Here is a 16,671-nt window from a genome sequence, read left to right on the forward strand (position 1 = left end):
GAAAAATGAGTACGCAAAAGACACATAAATTAGAATAGACTTTGATGCACAAGTGTTTTACTGTTTACTTACAGCTTTCTTATGGGACACCTGAGTACTTTGTAAATAAATCTAGTACTGTAGTATTGTAATGTTTGTCAGGCGAAAAGACTGTATTTATGTAATAATAGATATTATAGCTTTATAATCATTATCTGTCTATCTATCTATAGTGATTATACACACACACACACACACACACACACACACACACACACATATATATATATATATATATATATATATATATATATATATAAATGTGTGTGTGTGTGTGTGTATGACAAGGTTTCACTTCGTTTTAATGTGCACTGTAAATTGTCCATAAATGAACTGTGCACTAGAGAAGAACCAGAGTTAGAGCAGATCTCGCAGGGATTTGTGTTTCTCAACATATAAATTAATAAAAATGTAAAAGTTAATAAATCAGGTGAGCCAAAATCCCTCTGTGTAGCGTAACAAATATCAAAACCGATGTTTTTGAATATTATAGAGCTAACGCTGCACAGTACACAGTAAATCCCTTCAGTGAGAGTCCAGTGACTGTTGCACAATTGCCCCGTCCTGCCTTCTTAATCCATGAAATGTTATAATGGGACACTGGAGCTGAGCCAAAGACTTGGTGGTTCCAGCTTTTTAAAATGTGTGGACGTGTTGCTATTGTCATTTACATGACTGCAGATTCTGTATTTTTTATGTTTTTATTTGGTTTGTCAGATAAAATCATCTATCTGAAGACATCCCCTAAGGCTTTGGGAAATTGTCACAGGCATCTTTCTGTGCTTTCTGACAAGTTCTAAACCAAACAATTAAATAACTGAGGGAAATTATCTAATGACAAAATCCTACAATCCATCATGCTGCTGCTAATTACATTACGATATGCAGCTGCTGGGCAAAATTCACAAATCCCTCTGCCCCTCGTGCCCACACAGCAAATCACTGTTTGGCTCAGTCCTTATGAAAACCCTATGAATCAGTAATCCAGTAATCAGTGCACTGTTCGTGACATGCTGCTCAGGTAGAAAGAAAAAGTCAGCAGGAGTCAAGTCAGTGACAGGACAGTGGTGGTGCTGACCTGATACTTGGTTGCATGGGGCTTGGAGCACTGCCGTGCCGGCCCCGCCAAACTAAAATACTGAGTGTATCTCTGAAAGCAGGCTTCCATTTTGTCACAGCGCTGCCGTCAGTGAGATAGGCCCAGGTGAGGTAAGAGGCTGATAGAGGGATTAGCTAGTATTAGGATGTGGCTGCTCATAGTGGTGTGAGAGAAATGTCACTCACTCGCGCTCTATCTTCCCCTGCCGTCTGTTTCTCTGCCTCCCCTTTCTCCACAAAGCATCTGTCTCCTGCTTGCTCTACATTCACATTGTTCCTAGATGAGCAGTGATACCCCACCACCACCCCCACTCTACTCCACCACTACCACTCTGCAGCATCTCAGCGGTTCTCCTTGCTGTCCCTCATCACCACATGTCGCTTCATGCCTCCCTGCACTCTTTTCTCATGCAGACATGCACACACACATGCACTCCTGCTCCTGTCCTAATTCCTCCTCCTTCAGGGCTCCTGAAGGGCGAAACTCCAAGCATGGAAGTTGGGTGGGATCGGAGTGGGCAGTGGGAAAAGGATGGAAATGGAAATGTAGTTTATTTATCAAATGCTTCTTGGCATTTGCCTAAGTGTTAGAGCAAAATAACCAGACTTTGTCTCATACTGTGGTCTGATCATTTTTTTAAAGAGACTTAAAGCACAACTGGGGGCATGTCAAATAGATTCTTAGTCTCAAGAAAGAGGAAAATCAGCCTGAAATGTCACTCTCTGATTCTCCTTGAAACTGCTTCTCCTGCTGCAGCTGGCCTGTAAGGACCTGCGCAGCGTCACTGCAGGTGGTAATGCTTCATGATTTATTTAAAAGCCTTGCCAGTCTGTGTCCCTGTTTCAAAACTGCTTCTACTTATTTGTAGCCGAGGAGTTCATTTTTACTGTCTCCCCATGCGGGCATGATGGATGTAAAACGTCTTTTTAAAGAAGTTCTGTTTTATTTTGAGCATGTGAAGCAAACTTCGGATGAAATGAGTAAGAGATCAAACAGTGGAAAAATTAGACCCACCCACCATAGATCATCAGCACTTATCACAAAGAAATCTAAGGCAGTTCATTACTTGGAAGAGGCTTTAATTTGTGTAATTACATGACACAACGCTGGTTTAGATTCATCATTATCTTCTGTTATTATGTGTAAGAACCTTTTTTTGACCCTTCTCATAATTCTGCAGAGCTCCATTTTTCTCCTTATTTAGCGTGTTCATAATGACAAGCTGTAACGAGTCTCCAACAGATGTGTGAACAAAGCAAATAAGTATGTCTTACTGGTAACACGTTGACTCCCTGCTATTATGCCTCTTTAGAGTAACTGAGACAATGCACAAGTCTAGTAGAACAACACCAGACAGCCATGGCTTGAAGTAAATGCTGCAGAAGTTTTTACCAAGAAAATCTGCATACAATTTTGGAATGGTTTAATTTATTCTGATTACTCAATTAAAGTAGATTCACACTTTAATTTGCTTCCTTTGGGAGATAAAATCCACATTCCCCATTCTGTGTTAAAAAAAAAAAAAATCCAGCAGTTAATATGGGGCTTCAAAAGTCTCAGTTAGTGGATATTTTCCAAAGTATGGTCCCACTTTGTGTTTCCCCAGACAGTGTTTAATTGCTGAGGTGCAGTGGAAGAATAATAGCCCACTTGATTTATTTAACACAGACTACTGAAGCCTCAGATCAGCATCAGATAAACTTTGGAACACACTTTTACTCAGAGCAAAGCTGGAGAGTTGTTAAATCACTACTTACAAAGAAAGCATGTTTCATGTAGCGACCAGCATACACAAGAGGAATCTTTTCATCAAGGAAACATCAAGCAACAGTGTTCACATGGGCACAAAGATAGTGTTTTAAAAAAGGTTTGAAAAGCTGAATCCTGCCTTTTATTTGTCCTGATGATTACAGGAATCTCTGTATGTCTGTCCATCAGCCCGTCTGTCCGTCTCTTCTCAACAATGGTTAATCCAATCCCATTTACATCTGGTATCAGTGCTTCCCCTTCAATGACTGCTGTATGTGCCAGTCAGTGTGTAAAAGGGATACACACACAGTTCTATTTGTTTGGCTATCTTTATGAGGACATTCACTGACATTAATGCATTCCCAAACCTCTTAATCCCAACTTTAACATCACACCTAATGGTACCAGTACAGTCACCGCACTGGTCGTGTTATACGCCAACAGTGACGTTGCATCTCTGAGCTTCTGTACTGATTTATCATTAAACCTTACGCTGACCTTAACCTTTTTTTTTTTTCTGATCTCCTGTGATGTGGGCAGCATGGTGCAGCAGTGGTTAGCACTGTCACATCACAGCAAGAAGGTTAATTGGTGATTCTAAATTGGCTGTAGGTGTGAATGTGAACATAAGTGGTTGTCTGTCTCTCTGTGTGAGCGCTGTGATGGACTGGCCACCTGCCCCACCTCTCGCCTGATCAGAGCTGGGATAGGCTTCAGACCTCCCCTTGAATTGGATAAGAAAAATGGGTGCATGAAAAACTGACAGATTACTTCAAGTCACTTATAAAGTTTGCATGAGTGAATAGACGTAATCAGTGAGTGCCTGCATGAGATGTGGTTAGTTGATAACATTAAATTGTAGCTAGAGAAACGGGCTTTCAGGCATTCAGGCAACACACAATCTTACAGGTTGATACAGCCAGAATAGTTCATATGAAATATAAATGATATATTTGACTTCCTCTTGTATTTGAAGAAGAATCTGATATATATCAATGCCCAGTACATGCTACACTGGCTGCAGTCCTTGAGAGGCTTTTATCAGCGACTTGATGTGGTGTGCTGTTGCCACCATCAGAGCCTGCAGTAGCCCACTGGCAAGCAGAATGCAGCACCTCCCTCGCTTCCTTTAAGGTTACCTGAGATTAATTCTCCCCGTAAGCAAATCCCCTCCCCCGCCCTCCGGCCTCACAGTGGGGCCTATGTCACGGCGCTCAGGTTGACAAAATAGCACACCACTCTTCCCACGTTAAAAGCGCATCCATTTTTAATCCTCCCCCTCTGAGTACACGCACACACACACAAACAGGTACATTCTCTCCTCGTCTCTGCGGCTGATTCTTCCAGGAGTTTGCTTTTGATGTTTTATCTCATTTCTCACAGTGTTGCAGCAGAGCACATGTACCATCATGTGCAGTTTGTTTTGTATATTTTCCAATACTACCCTCCATGGGAGGTTGTATTATTTTTGTTTCTCTGCTTCCTCTAAGGTAGCTCACGCTGCATCCACAACAACTATCGGAGCCGGCTTGTGTAACTATAGAATATGACTCATTCTGATAACTAAATCAGAGGGGGAATTTCATGTGTATTGATTAGGCTTACTACATCGGTTTAGAGTTCTTTCTCTTGTCATGTCCTCTTGAAATCACACTTGACTTTGAGATGTGATTAAGGTTTTCTTGTAGTAGTTTGGATTTTAAATCTGTATGTCTGCACTATAACTTTAGGTTTGAGGTCAGCCTCCCACTGTGAAAAGCATTTAGGCAACTTGGAAGATCAAGAGAACGCCTGCTTCATCTTCCTGATCAAAGGGAGCTTAGCCCCAGATTCAGCCTCATCAAGAAGCAGAAAAACATTAGATAAAATTTAGATCAAGGACTAAAATCTGAATAATTCAACCAAGGCTTTTTTCTATGAGGATGGGGGGGCTATTTCTAATGAACTTTGTCCCTTGCACACTGATAATTGTTAAATATAAGAATGTTTAATTCATTAGTTTCCCTCTGATGCATTTCTAATAAATTAAGCAGTATCCATAAAAATCAGCACATTCTTTTGCACCAGGCAGATGTGCTTTCTGTCAGATGTAGAGATTTTGAGCACAGGCGTGCGCATGTCAGGATTTGTGTGAGAGACATAGAGAGATGTGATGAAACAGGCACATGAAACACCATTATTGAAGTCAATGCAGCCATGAAAAATGGCCACGCACTTTTCGATTCGGTCTCGTTTGAGGCTGTCACAGAGTTGCTGCTCAAAGGGCACTGTGTGACTGCTTGTTAGCCATCTTTGGGCTCTCTGTGTGTAAAATCTGTGTGTGTGTGTGTGTGTGGTACTGTCCCCTGGGGATCCCCTTCCTCTATCCCACTGACTTCAGAGCTGCTTTGAAGTTCCTTCTCAGAGGAGAGGTGAAAGGGAGGGAGGGAAGGGAGACAGGGAATGAGGGGGGAGAGCCTGAGACAAAAATGGGCATAGGGAGGGAAGAGCAGTTAAAATGGTTCATTTTTATTCCTGCAGTCACTCTGCTCATCGCTGAGCCCTTTTCCCCTCATAATTTGAAAATGATGTCATAGTCCACATGGCGCTTTTTGTATGACAAACTATAGCTGTGTTACAGAGGGGAATACAAAACCAGAGAGAAAGAAGCCAGGGGAGCGCTGTGTTTGGAATTTACAGCATATTAGGGTGGTCATGTAGCTGCTCTCGGTCAGCTGATGAATAATGGAGGGTGTCAGTGTCTAGTTCCATCAGGTGATCCCGGTGTGTTTTTCAGGGGCACTGTGTGTGTTTATGTGTGTGTGGGTGGGTGTGATGGTGAGAAGAATGGAGAGAGGCGCAGTGAGAGCAGCTGCTGCTCCCAGCACACCCTCCACACAAAACCATCTGCCGTGCTGACTCCAGAGAACACACACACACACACACACACACACACACACACACACACACACACACACACACACACACACAACCTCCCTATTGTCTTCAGTAAACAAAAAGTACACATACAAAGAAAAGTACACTATCTATCTATCTATCTATCTATCTATCTATCTATCTATCTATCTATCTATCTATCTATCTATCTATCTATCTATCTATCTATCTATCTATCTATCTATCTATCTATCTATCTATCTATCTATCTATCTATCTATCTATCTATCTATCCTAACCATTATTTTAGCCATTGATATATTAGCTAACTGTTTCCATGAAGTACCGATTTATCTGATAACTAACTATTTTTTCACACAAAGGACATTACACCCAATGGCATCTGATCTCATTTCAGCACCAGTCAGCTCACACCCTTCTATGCATCCAATCGGCAAATCTCTTAAAGGGCATGCTATTTCAGTTCCTTTAGCTTACTGCTTTCTCTACATGCAGCTTTGCAACCCACCTCTAATGCAGCTCCACCTTTTTATGTACCTCACATAGAAGTATATGTGTCATCATGGCAAAATGCAGTCCTTGGAAAATCTTTAGTGGGAACTACCACAAAGGAGGTCTTGGCAAAATGCATATGTGAAACCTTGCAGGTTTAGTTGAGCTCAAAGTCAACTCTGCGATGGTTCTGATCTGAGAACTTATTGGCATCGCAGCTGGTGTGATCCCAGTGCAAGATGGTTTCTTGTTTTCCCTGTGTCAGTCCGTCTGTCTGTGTGTCTGTTATCAAGGCAAAATGTGTTCTTGGTGACACCTATTTTAGCAGGAACTACCGCAGAGGTGGTTTTAAGTACTGTGGCGGGTGTTTATTTGTCTGTCTATATAGCAGTCTGTGGACAGATTCTGTCAGCACAATAGAATCACAGCTGTGCAAGATACAGCCACTACACCTTCCAGGTGGGAAGCTAACTTCAGAAGGTTGTTGAGTTGGGGTGGATCTGAGAACTCATTTTTGTCGCAGTTTGTGCAACTTGTTTTGTGGTGGGTTTTGCCTGTACATTTAGGCCTGTGGAAAAAACCAGAAAGAGAAGGAAAGAAGGAAAACACGTGCATCACACTATATACAGTATTTAAGATATGGCACCAGGAGAGCAGCACTGCAGATTTGCATTACTGTGAAAGACAAAGAAAGATGAACTAATTTCCCACTGATTGAACTTTGAACATGTAAATTAGTGCACCAAAGCTACACCTCAGCTGTTCAGCCATGCTGCATGTGTCACTCAATTAAAAACACACATACTGTAAATGTGTTATTGATGATGATGCCATGCACTGCACACAGCCATGCAGTGACAGCATGCGATTGTTTGTGTTCCTCAGAAGGCTCACTAAACCCAACCTCTGTGATAGATATTGTAGATAAAGCATAAGAGCAAGTGGGATAAATTATCCTCTCAGCAGCCCATCCAGTGCTGTCATAATCCTGAGTGGGTAAATCGGTGGAGAGGATTGGGCAAAGATAAGATGATGACTCAGGGAGCAGCTAACACTTGAGGAAATGAGACCGAGCCTCAATAATGGCTTATTTGGTGAATTGCTAACCTCAGTATCTCACCCATTAAAAACAGTATTTACAAGGGTAAACTAATAAAACCCCCTACTAGACTCAGCTTGCAGTTCATATAGCTTATTTCAATAATATTGTGTCCTCGTAATAATTATTTGCATCATGTACGGGCCTTTTTAATAAACATGAGTTTATAATTGCTCTGGAGAAACAGCGTTGCGAGTGTGTGTAATGAATGACAGTGGCTTACCGTCAGTGAAACCAGCAGACAGCAGTGGATGACAAAATGTCATCAGCGCCGAGCTACACAGCATGGCAGAAATCCATTTATTTACCCCAGAGAGACAAGAAAAAGGCCAAGGACGTAGAGGAATAAAGGCAGCAAAAGGTGATGCTGCGAGCAAAAACTGTGCTGAAAAGATGAATACAGGCTCTGACCTTTTCTATCTTTTCTTTCAGAGCATACTGGGAATTCATATCGGCGCTGCCTGCTGCAGTCACTGTGCTGCCTCCACTATTTAGAGCGGGTCACACCTAAAATAACTGTGTTTCCTTTATCCTCAGCTTATAGCTGGTGTACACTGCTAGATCTGAGTAGTAAATTGACCTCAGTGTAAAACAAGCCTGAGCTTGGTTTAGAGCCACACTGCTTAGTTTGTGTTCTGGTCAGAGTGGTGCATGTTCACTGCAGCTCATAAGCTCACTTTGCTGTATAGCAGTAATGTGGGAGGGGTGAATCAATCTTTTCCTCCCGCTTTGATTATGTAAAACTGTGTGTATGTGCGTGTATGCATGTGGTTTCTGACAAACATGTCTTTCTAGGGGCATACATAGCTCTGTGTGTGTGTGTGTGTGTGTGTGTGTGTGTGTGTGTGTGTGTGTGTGTGTGTGAGAGAGAGAGACTGAATGATCATCTATAATAGGACAAATAAGCAAATTGCTCTTGTAAATAATAAATAGCCTTTTTAACAGAAAGACCTGCATGTGAGCATGTGTATTATTCACAGTTACCTCCCCAGCAGCTTTAGTTTAACTTTATTCTCTGATTGCTCTCATAACTTGGATTACAGGCCACTTAACAAAAGCTGGTTACTATTTATTTGTATGTTTATTTGCATCAATCAAATTTTATATATACATATATGCTGCACTGCACTGAGATACTCAGTAATAAGAAAATAAAGGCATCCCTCCATATCCCTGTGATGCGTTCATGCAGATAAAAAGTTGCTGTTGGTGCTTCAGCATCTAGCTACCAACAGCGAGCATAAACAGTAACTTTTTTAAGTGGGATGTAATTTAAAATGTAGCTTTTCAAGAAGTTCAACAATACCCACAAACACTCAAAATGGTTCTGCACAGTTTATTATTATATTATTATTGATTATATTATGCATTGTGGATGATGAGATATTTAAAGTCTTTTCAACTTCATGTTTAGGAACATTATTCTGAAATTGTTCCACAATTTGTACTCATTTTTTTTTTGTAGATTGTTAAATCTCTGCCCATCTTTACTTTTGAGAAGTTGCCTCGTTAAAATGTTCCTTTTACACCCAATTATGTTGCTCACCTGTTGCCAGGTGACCTAATTAGTTGCAAAAAGTTTCTCCAGCTCATTTTGAAAAAATTAGCAAATATTCTTCAGGAAATGGTAAATGTTTAAATATTTGATATGTTTTCTAAGTTCTCTTATGAATAAAATATGGGTCTATGCTTTTTGCAAATTAGTGCATTCTGGATTTATTTATATTTTGTCTTTTTTGAATTATTTATGTAAAAAGCAGCATTTTGTTATATTTTCAAATTAAATTAAAAGCTAAAATAATCCCATTCTGAATTATGCATATTGCTGATTAGATATCATTCATAATGACCAGTGATATTTTGTGTCTACTTAGCTTTCTCTCTGAGCTACAGGTTTTTGCAGGTGGCTGAATTTACAGTCGTAAACATTTTGCTAAATATATTCCACTTTGGTTGAGATTAGGAAAAAAATCACAGTGGTGCAACATCACTGTGGACTTGTGTTAAAATAAGACCAGAGTCCTTTATCGCCATCCTTAACCAGAGAAACCTGCCAAATATGTTTAATTTCCTCATTATGTTGATGAAAAAAACGAGACTGGGCTTCTTGCAAAATGCATGTTCTAATTAGCAGTATAAAAAATGTCATTTCTAAGGAATGTGTATCCGAATGTGTTCTTTAAGCAGTTTGTAGTGCAGTAAAAATCAGATATGAGCAGCATGACAGAAGTTTACTTTGAATACACAAACATTATATGGGAGCCTGTCATGGATTAATAGGTACTGATTTGCAAATAACTGGACATGAATACTTGAGCTTATTATGTAATATTATAATGCAGTATATTTCTGACTAACAAGGCAGCTCATTCTCTTTCTCTTGGCAATACTTTAAGGATTTGAACACATTTCAGGGTCAACTTGTAAGAAAGGCAGATGTGAAATATAAACGTGAGGTTAGAGGTCAGATGTGACATGGTATATAATCCCCACATATCAGTGATTCCCAAAATGTGGACCGCGCAGGTAGCAATAACAGAGATTCAGTTTGAAATAACTCACAAGTATGCATAGTTACATATTTATATGAATGTATTTATTTATATAAAGTGAATTAAAACTGGTAATAGGAGGTGGAAAATCCGCCATGGGATTTTCTAGATTTTAAGTGGGACTGCAGCACTCTTGACTTTGGGAACAACTGCCATATATAATTCCCTATGTGCCTATGTGTTGTCAGTATAAACAATGGCAGTAAGAAACATAGTTTTAAATAGCTCTAAATAGCATTATTATCACTTTGACCTTCAGATCAATTTATTGACCTGAAGGTAAGGTCAGAGGTCAAATGTGATGTGACATTTTAAATCTTTATGCAGTACCTTCTACATCAATACACTTGTAAGAGTCATAGTTTCTAAGTCATCAGGCTTTCTGTCAATTTTCAACCAATAAATCACTGTTGACCTGGAAGACCTTGGTTGTGTAAGCCAAATTTTAATGCACTGTAAGCATGACCCCACTCTACCTCCCTACACAGTTTTATCAGAGTTCATTCAAAACTTTTTTGAGCTATTGTGTTTACAGACATAATGACACACACACACACACGCTACAAAAACATAACCTCTTTGGCAGAGGTAATAAAACAAGCCACTGTTTCAGTATTATGTTGTTCAAACAACTGCAGCTTCACAGTTGTGTGCTTGTTTGCACCAGTCAGTTGCTTTAAACTACAAGGCACCCTGCTGTGTGTGTATAATCATAGGAAGCTAACTTATTTTTATCATAGCATTCTTACACAGATTGCCAGCAGTATTGAGTTAAACTGGGCAAAAAAAAAAAAATCATTGCCAACAGATGTATATAAAAAGGAAGGAAAGCAAACAGCAAATAACTTGCCAATAACCCTGTTTTCTGTCTGTAAAAGTAGATGGTGAGAGCCCAATATGCCTTTATAGCTCCAACAGCAAGAAAGCCTGCCTGTGTCTGAGGTAACTACCCTCTTCTGAGAGAGAGTTTACACATAATTCCCATGGATGGTGGATAGTAAATTATTTATCTATCAGACAGTTTCTGGCAGACGTAGTCCCAGACTGTGAATTCAAACCTGATACAGGACTGATATGCAAGGAGGGAGAGATATAAGGTGGAAGCCCCCATCGAGCCGTCTGTCTGCTGCTCGACAGACCTTCTGAGTGTAAAATCCACAAGTTATTTTTGTGACTAAGCAGTAAGAACAGATCAGTTTGAAATAACAGGTACCGTTTATTATGAATGTTGCAAAGAATGCTATCATTAACAAAAAATACTGTCATTTTTAGTCAGCCTCGTGGTTACAATCTATTATTGCAGTGAATGAAATGTGTGGGTCTCTCGAGCTCTGAATTAAAGTCTCTGGACATTCAGGTGCCGTATGGCTTGTTGAGTGAGGGCTATGATATCAGATGTGCTGTCAGTTCTCTGCAGACATGTTTGAGTTTCTTTTCTCCTAAGTGGTACATCAGACATGCTGAAGTAAGACATTACCGCAGCCAACAGAGGACATCTTCTTAACACCTCACCACTGTCACCACTTAACATGTCACCACTTTGATCAGGCAACCACAAGCAATTACTTAGATTAATTGTATCCAATTTACAGAATAAAAAGGCTGGCAGCACAGGAGGCCTCTTCATCAGGAACTGTGGGAAGAAAAGTCTATATTATCTAGCAGCAAATACTACAGGTAAAAAAGTGCCCGTAAAAGTGCAATTCTGAGCTACTTGTATGCTGTATTTTGTCACCTTTGGCACTTTTTTTTTTTTTATACTGCGTTGGATTTATTTGACACATAGTAATTTTAGTGACAAACAGAAAAATGTACTAAGTAGGGGTGGACAATATAGCCTTAAAATTATATCATGATATTTCAAGGAAATTTGCGATAATGATATTTCTGATGAAATTTAAAAAAAAACACACACACACACACACACACACACACACACACACACACACACACACACACACACACACACAAACTGAATGTTTTATTTTTTCCCCAGAAATTTTAAATAAAAGTGTAACATAATTATTTAACACTTAACCTTTTAACTCTTAAGCAATCTGCACAATATTGTCACATGAAAAAAAATCATGAAAACAATTAAATGTAACTCCCTTAAATTAGTAGTTTGTGACCTAATAAAATGCAAATTGACAAATATTTTCTGCCTGTAATGTTGTATCTTTGGCTGAGCTTTTTAACCAGTTGCTTAAAGTCCTGCTTTGCCTCCATGTAAGTGCATCAGTAATTTCCATCCCCAGTTTGCTCTTCCTGTCCTAGTGTTTGAGCCATGCTTGGTTGTGTAATTTCCTCCTTTGTAGCCTGCTTGTACTCGATGGTGTGTTTTTGCCTTAAGTGTTGAAATAAGTTTGCTGTTTTCACCTTTAGCAGGAGCAGTTTTCTTGCATATTTTGCAAAGCACTGTGTTTGTTGGATTTTAAAGTAACGTCCTCTTTACTAAATTGTCAGTCTCCATGACATTTTTATATCACATTCAAATTTATGCCAGTATTATCACAGACAATATGATATGGTACAGCACTAGTACTAAGCTATTAAAATACACTATATTATTATAGATTTTGGACTCCTAAAAATCAGTGTTTCCAGTGTTTAGAAGTTCAGCTCCACCAAATATGATCACTTCTATTAACATCTTGGATGATTTCATGTAAATAAATGTTAAATATTTCACAGTAGACCCAAAGACTGGAGAAAAGATTTGGATTTCATTAACCATGAGTGACGTCACTTTACATTTAAAATCTCTTTCGCAAAGGTGTCCTCGGCAAGAATGGCAGCAGCTCAGTCAGCAGTGGTTACACAATTATATAATTAAATTAATTATGCCATATATGATTATGTACTAGCTGTTTCTTTTTTACAGAATGAGTACTTACCTTTGATTCTTGTAAAACTGGCTATAATGTTTGATACCAGAATGTGCTTCTTCTGTCTTTAAATTTCCGTTTGTTACGTTTCCTCAGGGCGTGAAGGTGCAATTAGAGCAACTGCAGAACGCCAGAAGTTTTGTCAAACCTGGGCAGGTGTTGCTTAAAGTGCAGTCTCAGCTGGTGGATCATTATTCTGTTTTTTCTTTGTGTTTTCCCATGTGTGCACCCTCATAAACAAAGGACTTAATTGTATTGCTTCAGTTCTGGGCTTGCAGCTTTAATAACAAAGCGAACATAAAAACTATTTATTCCTCATATTTGCAGATGAAAAAGGTCTGTCCTGAAAACCATTATGGAGTCTGAAATGGTAAAATGCAATAACTGATTTTTGCTAGAGGATCAAATGTCCTTTCTCTTGATTGCCCAAAGCGTTTACACTGGTATACTGTAGCCTCTAGTAGTTACAGGTTACATTATTGATTTGCAGTCTTTTCATTTTTAATCAGTCTTCAATAACAAACTAATCAGAACTTCTACAAAGGTACAGATTTTTAGTACCTCTAATACTATAGTTCAATAATTAGACTTGTTCAGAATTAACCAGCAGTTTCTTGATGGGTGGCGCTTCTATCATTTTCAACTTCTGATTCTGTTTATACAATACATTATTAGATTCCCATAAAATGAATATTAGCTGACTTGTACACTCGTTTGTAGGGATTTTTTTGCTATTCCTAGTCAAAGTTTCCTCACTTTTGTGAGCCTTTTAAACCTTTGCAATCAGTAGAATTTGCACTTTAGTCATAAGACAAATTATGCCATTTCCAGTGCCTTATGCTAATAAGGCTGATTAAGCCAGATGGAATTAGTTTCTGGTAGAAATTTTTTCAGTATTGTTAAACTGGAGCACTGAATGGAGTTCAGCTTTATCTACATACATTAGACCCAAGAGAGTACAAGGCAAAAAAGAAAAGAGTGCTCATAATGAGCTGGCCAACTAGAGACTATAACACAAAGAGACTGTAGTTCAAATAATGAAGACAAAAACACCCGCACAGGAGAGCAGAGCAGTTCGGGGAGCACGGTGAGGCCAAACATGAACAGCAGACTGCAGCAATTCACACAGCAGAGAGCCTGAGAACATTTATGGACCCTGGCTGACAGTTTCTTTTTGGAGGGAATGCTTGGCTTCATTTCTCCCCTGTGGATGTTTCCTGGTAGAATTAGAAATAGGTATGTTTTTGTTGGCGGCAGACGCAGAGGTATGAGGCAGGAAGATGTCGGAGGCACTGGGCTCCTCCGAGGCTGCCACTTCGCTCTTGTTAAGTTACACAGGCCGTGAAAGCAGAAGGGGGCTTCAGCGAGAAGATGGAGATAAAGTGGGACATTTTACTACTGCTATTGTGTTTGAGTCAGAGCATTTGACTCTGGCAATACAAGACTGCTATTTACCACAGGGACCCACTCATATTAGCCAATCTGATAACAGAGACACACTGACAGCCCTTCTATCTCTCAGGCTCCCAGTAGCCATAAAAGGGCTTTTGTTGACTTGCATTTTGAGCAGGTGTTATTGTGAAGACTGGCTTTCTCAGCAATTGGACGTTACAGGCTTTATAGGCTTCTTACATCAGCAGCGTAGACCTTCTAGTCCTTTGATACACTGCAGTGCTGTTATTGGCTGATAATTGTTTTGTAGAAGAGAGGATGTGAGGCTGGTATCACTGAAGACACTGGGTTCATTGATCCAAAAGGAGGATCAGAAAGAAATCTTGATGTGTGTGTCTGAGAGAAGCTATTAATTATTTCTCAAAGAACCATCTATCACATGGAAGACAGGGTTTAGTGTGAATGGGTGGAGTTAGGGTTTCACAGTGATGTAAAATAACGATTCAGCCTATAGTCAGTGCTGATACTGAGGTTTTTTGTTTTTTCAGTTTTATTGTTTTTCATGTTATTTATTTTTGTGGGAAACAAAGAATTATTTTTTATGTATATTTTTTATATTGAATTATATATATTATATTGAATATTAGTTTTTTTTTAGCTCTTCATCAACCTGTATATGCATGTTTGCCTAAATCAGGAAACAAGGCTCATACTGGCCACAATATTGGTGCATCTCTATAAATGATTATTTTTCTTTAAAGGAGGAAAAAATCCTGCTGCATTTTTTTTCCTGCAGAAATAAATGAATGCAATCAGCCGCTTGTGCTTCAGATAATATTTTATCATGCAAATAATCTTTTACTAGTTTTGTTTCTTTTATACAATGCCCTCCTCCAGGGCTGCACTATGGGAAGAGTCTGACCTTTACTCACTCAGTGAGGGCAAGTGACCAGTGGGTGCCAGGCTTAGGGCTGAATGAATGTCAGTGCTCACCAAACAGCTCAGCATGCTTTTGGTTTTTTTCTGGTTCCTCAAAAAGAAAACTTGCAAGTCCAGAAATAATACAGATGAGTAGCTCTTGAAGCCAGAAAAAGCAGGCGTGAAGCACAAAATGACAGGTTTTTCAGAGACCTGTCGGATGGTGGAGAAGGAGTTTGACTTCTCATGTGTCTTTCTTCTTACGTGTATCTGACTCTCATTTGTATTCTATCGTCCATCCTCCAGCCCCATCGATTAACCCTACAGTGTAGAATAGATCTTTGCTGGGTTTAAAGGAATTAGGTGTCAAGGGAAATTTCATGCCCAATGCCTTTTCCATTAGGGAGAAACAGGAGAATCCACCTCCTTGGGGGCATGCATCTAAAAGTTATGGACCATGAACGCTCTAGGTCCTTTAAAAGATCACGTTATGAATCAGAACGCATGCAACAGCATACACCTCACTAGAGACAGATAGAAAGCAGCATGAGGTTCTATATTCCCCTTATCTGCAGGTCAGTGATGAAAATACAGTCCGAGGTGCTGTAAAGCACTAAAGGCCTTCTAGCCTTTTGAGCTATAAGGCCTTTAGTCGTTAAAAGGGTAGAGTTTCTGAGGATGTCAGCCATTTATTCAGTGGCAGCAAATATGATTACCCCACAGAAAGTGGGAAATTTGAGATGGACAAAACTGGAGTGAGTGAGTGGAGAAAGAAATGGATGTGTGATCAAGTTATTGTCAGGGTAAACGTGTTAGAATCTGACACTGAATACAGGTATATGCTGCAGGTTGACTACAATGAGGGAATGCGAGCATTGACTTGATTGGCTGGTGATATTACATCATCACGTGGACTTGATTGACATTTTAAGGATGTTAAAATGACAGTTTAGTATTTTTACAGGGGATAATATGCCTGACCATTTCTTGGCTAAGATCCATTGGCATGAATTCAGCTGCCATTCCAGTTTGTATCCTACTACCACTGCCCTCCCACTCCCACCGCAAAAAAGCAAACATTGCCATTGTTTCATTTTAGCTCAGTGTCTACTGCATCTTACAGTTATTTATGTTAGTTTCTTTAATAGTTTGTCTCCTCTGCGTGTCATTGCATGTGTGGGGGGGGTTTGTTACATCGCCAGCCTCCGGTTCCTACACAAAAATGTGTATTCTCTGACTGGTTGGTGAGTGGTTGCTGTTACTGACAGAATTTATTCAATGCTCTTCTTTGTATGTCTGTAACAAATATTTGTAATGTTCCTTTAAGTAATGCGTTTGGTCCAGAACTCAGTGGAGCGGAAGTAACATTCAGTGCGGACTTTTTAGAGTGTGACACAAGCAACAAGGACTATGGGGGCGTGGGTTTCTGCATCTCCTCGCCATCTTCATACAGGACTTAAGTATATAAAGGACTCATGTCAGTTGTTATGGTGAAGTTATGTGTCAAGTCCAATTTTTGATCCGCTCATTGAGAAGAGTGAAGTG

General features: G+C 39.6%; 1 protein-coding gene across 1 annotated transcript in view; it reads left to right on the top strand.

Annotated features, from left to right (window-relative positions):
* srrm3 (serine/arginine repetitive matrix 3) overlaps positions 1–16,671 on the top strand; it is an 89,868-nt gene that overhangs the window by 807 nt on the left and 72,390 nt on the right.

The sequence above is a fragment of the Archocentrus centrarchus genome, chromosome 14, assembly GCF_007364275.1.
Source record: "Archocentrus centrarchus isolate MPI-CPG fArcCen1 chromosome 14, fArcCen1, whole genome shotgun sequence".
Lineage (NCBI taxonomy): Eukaryota > Metazoa > Chordata > Actinopteri > Cichliformes > Cichlidae > Archocentrus > Archocentrus centrarchus.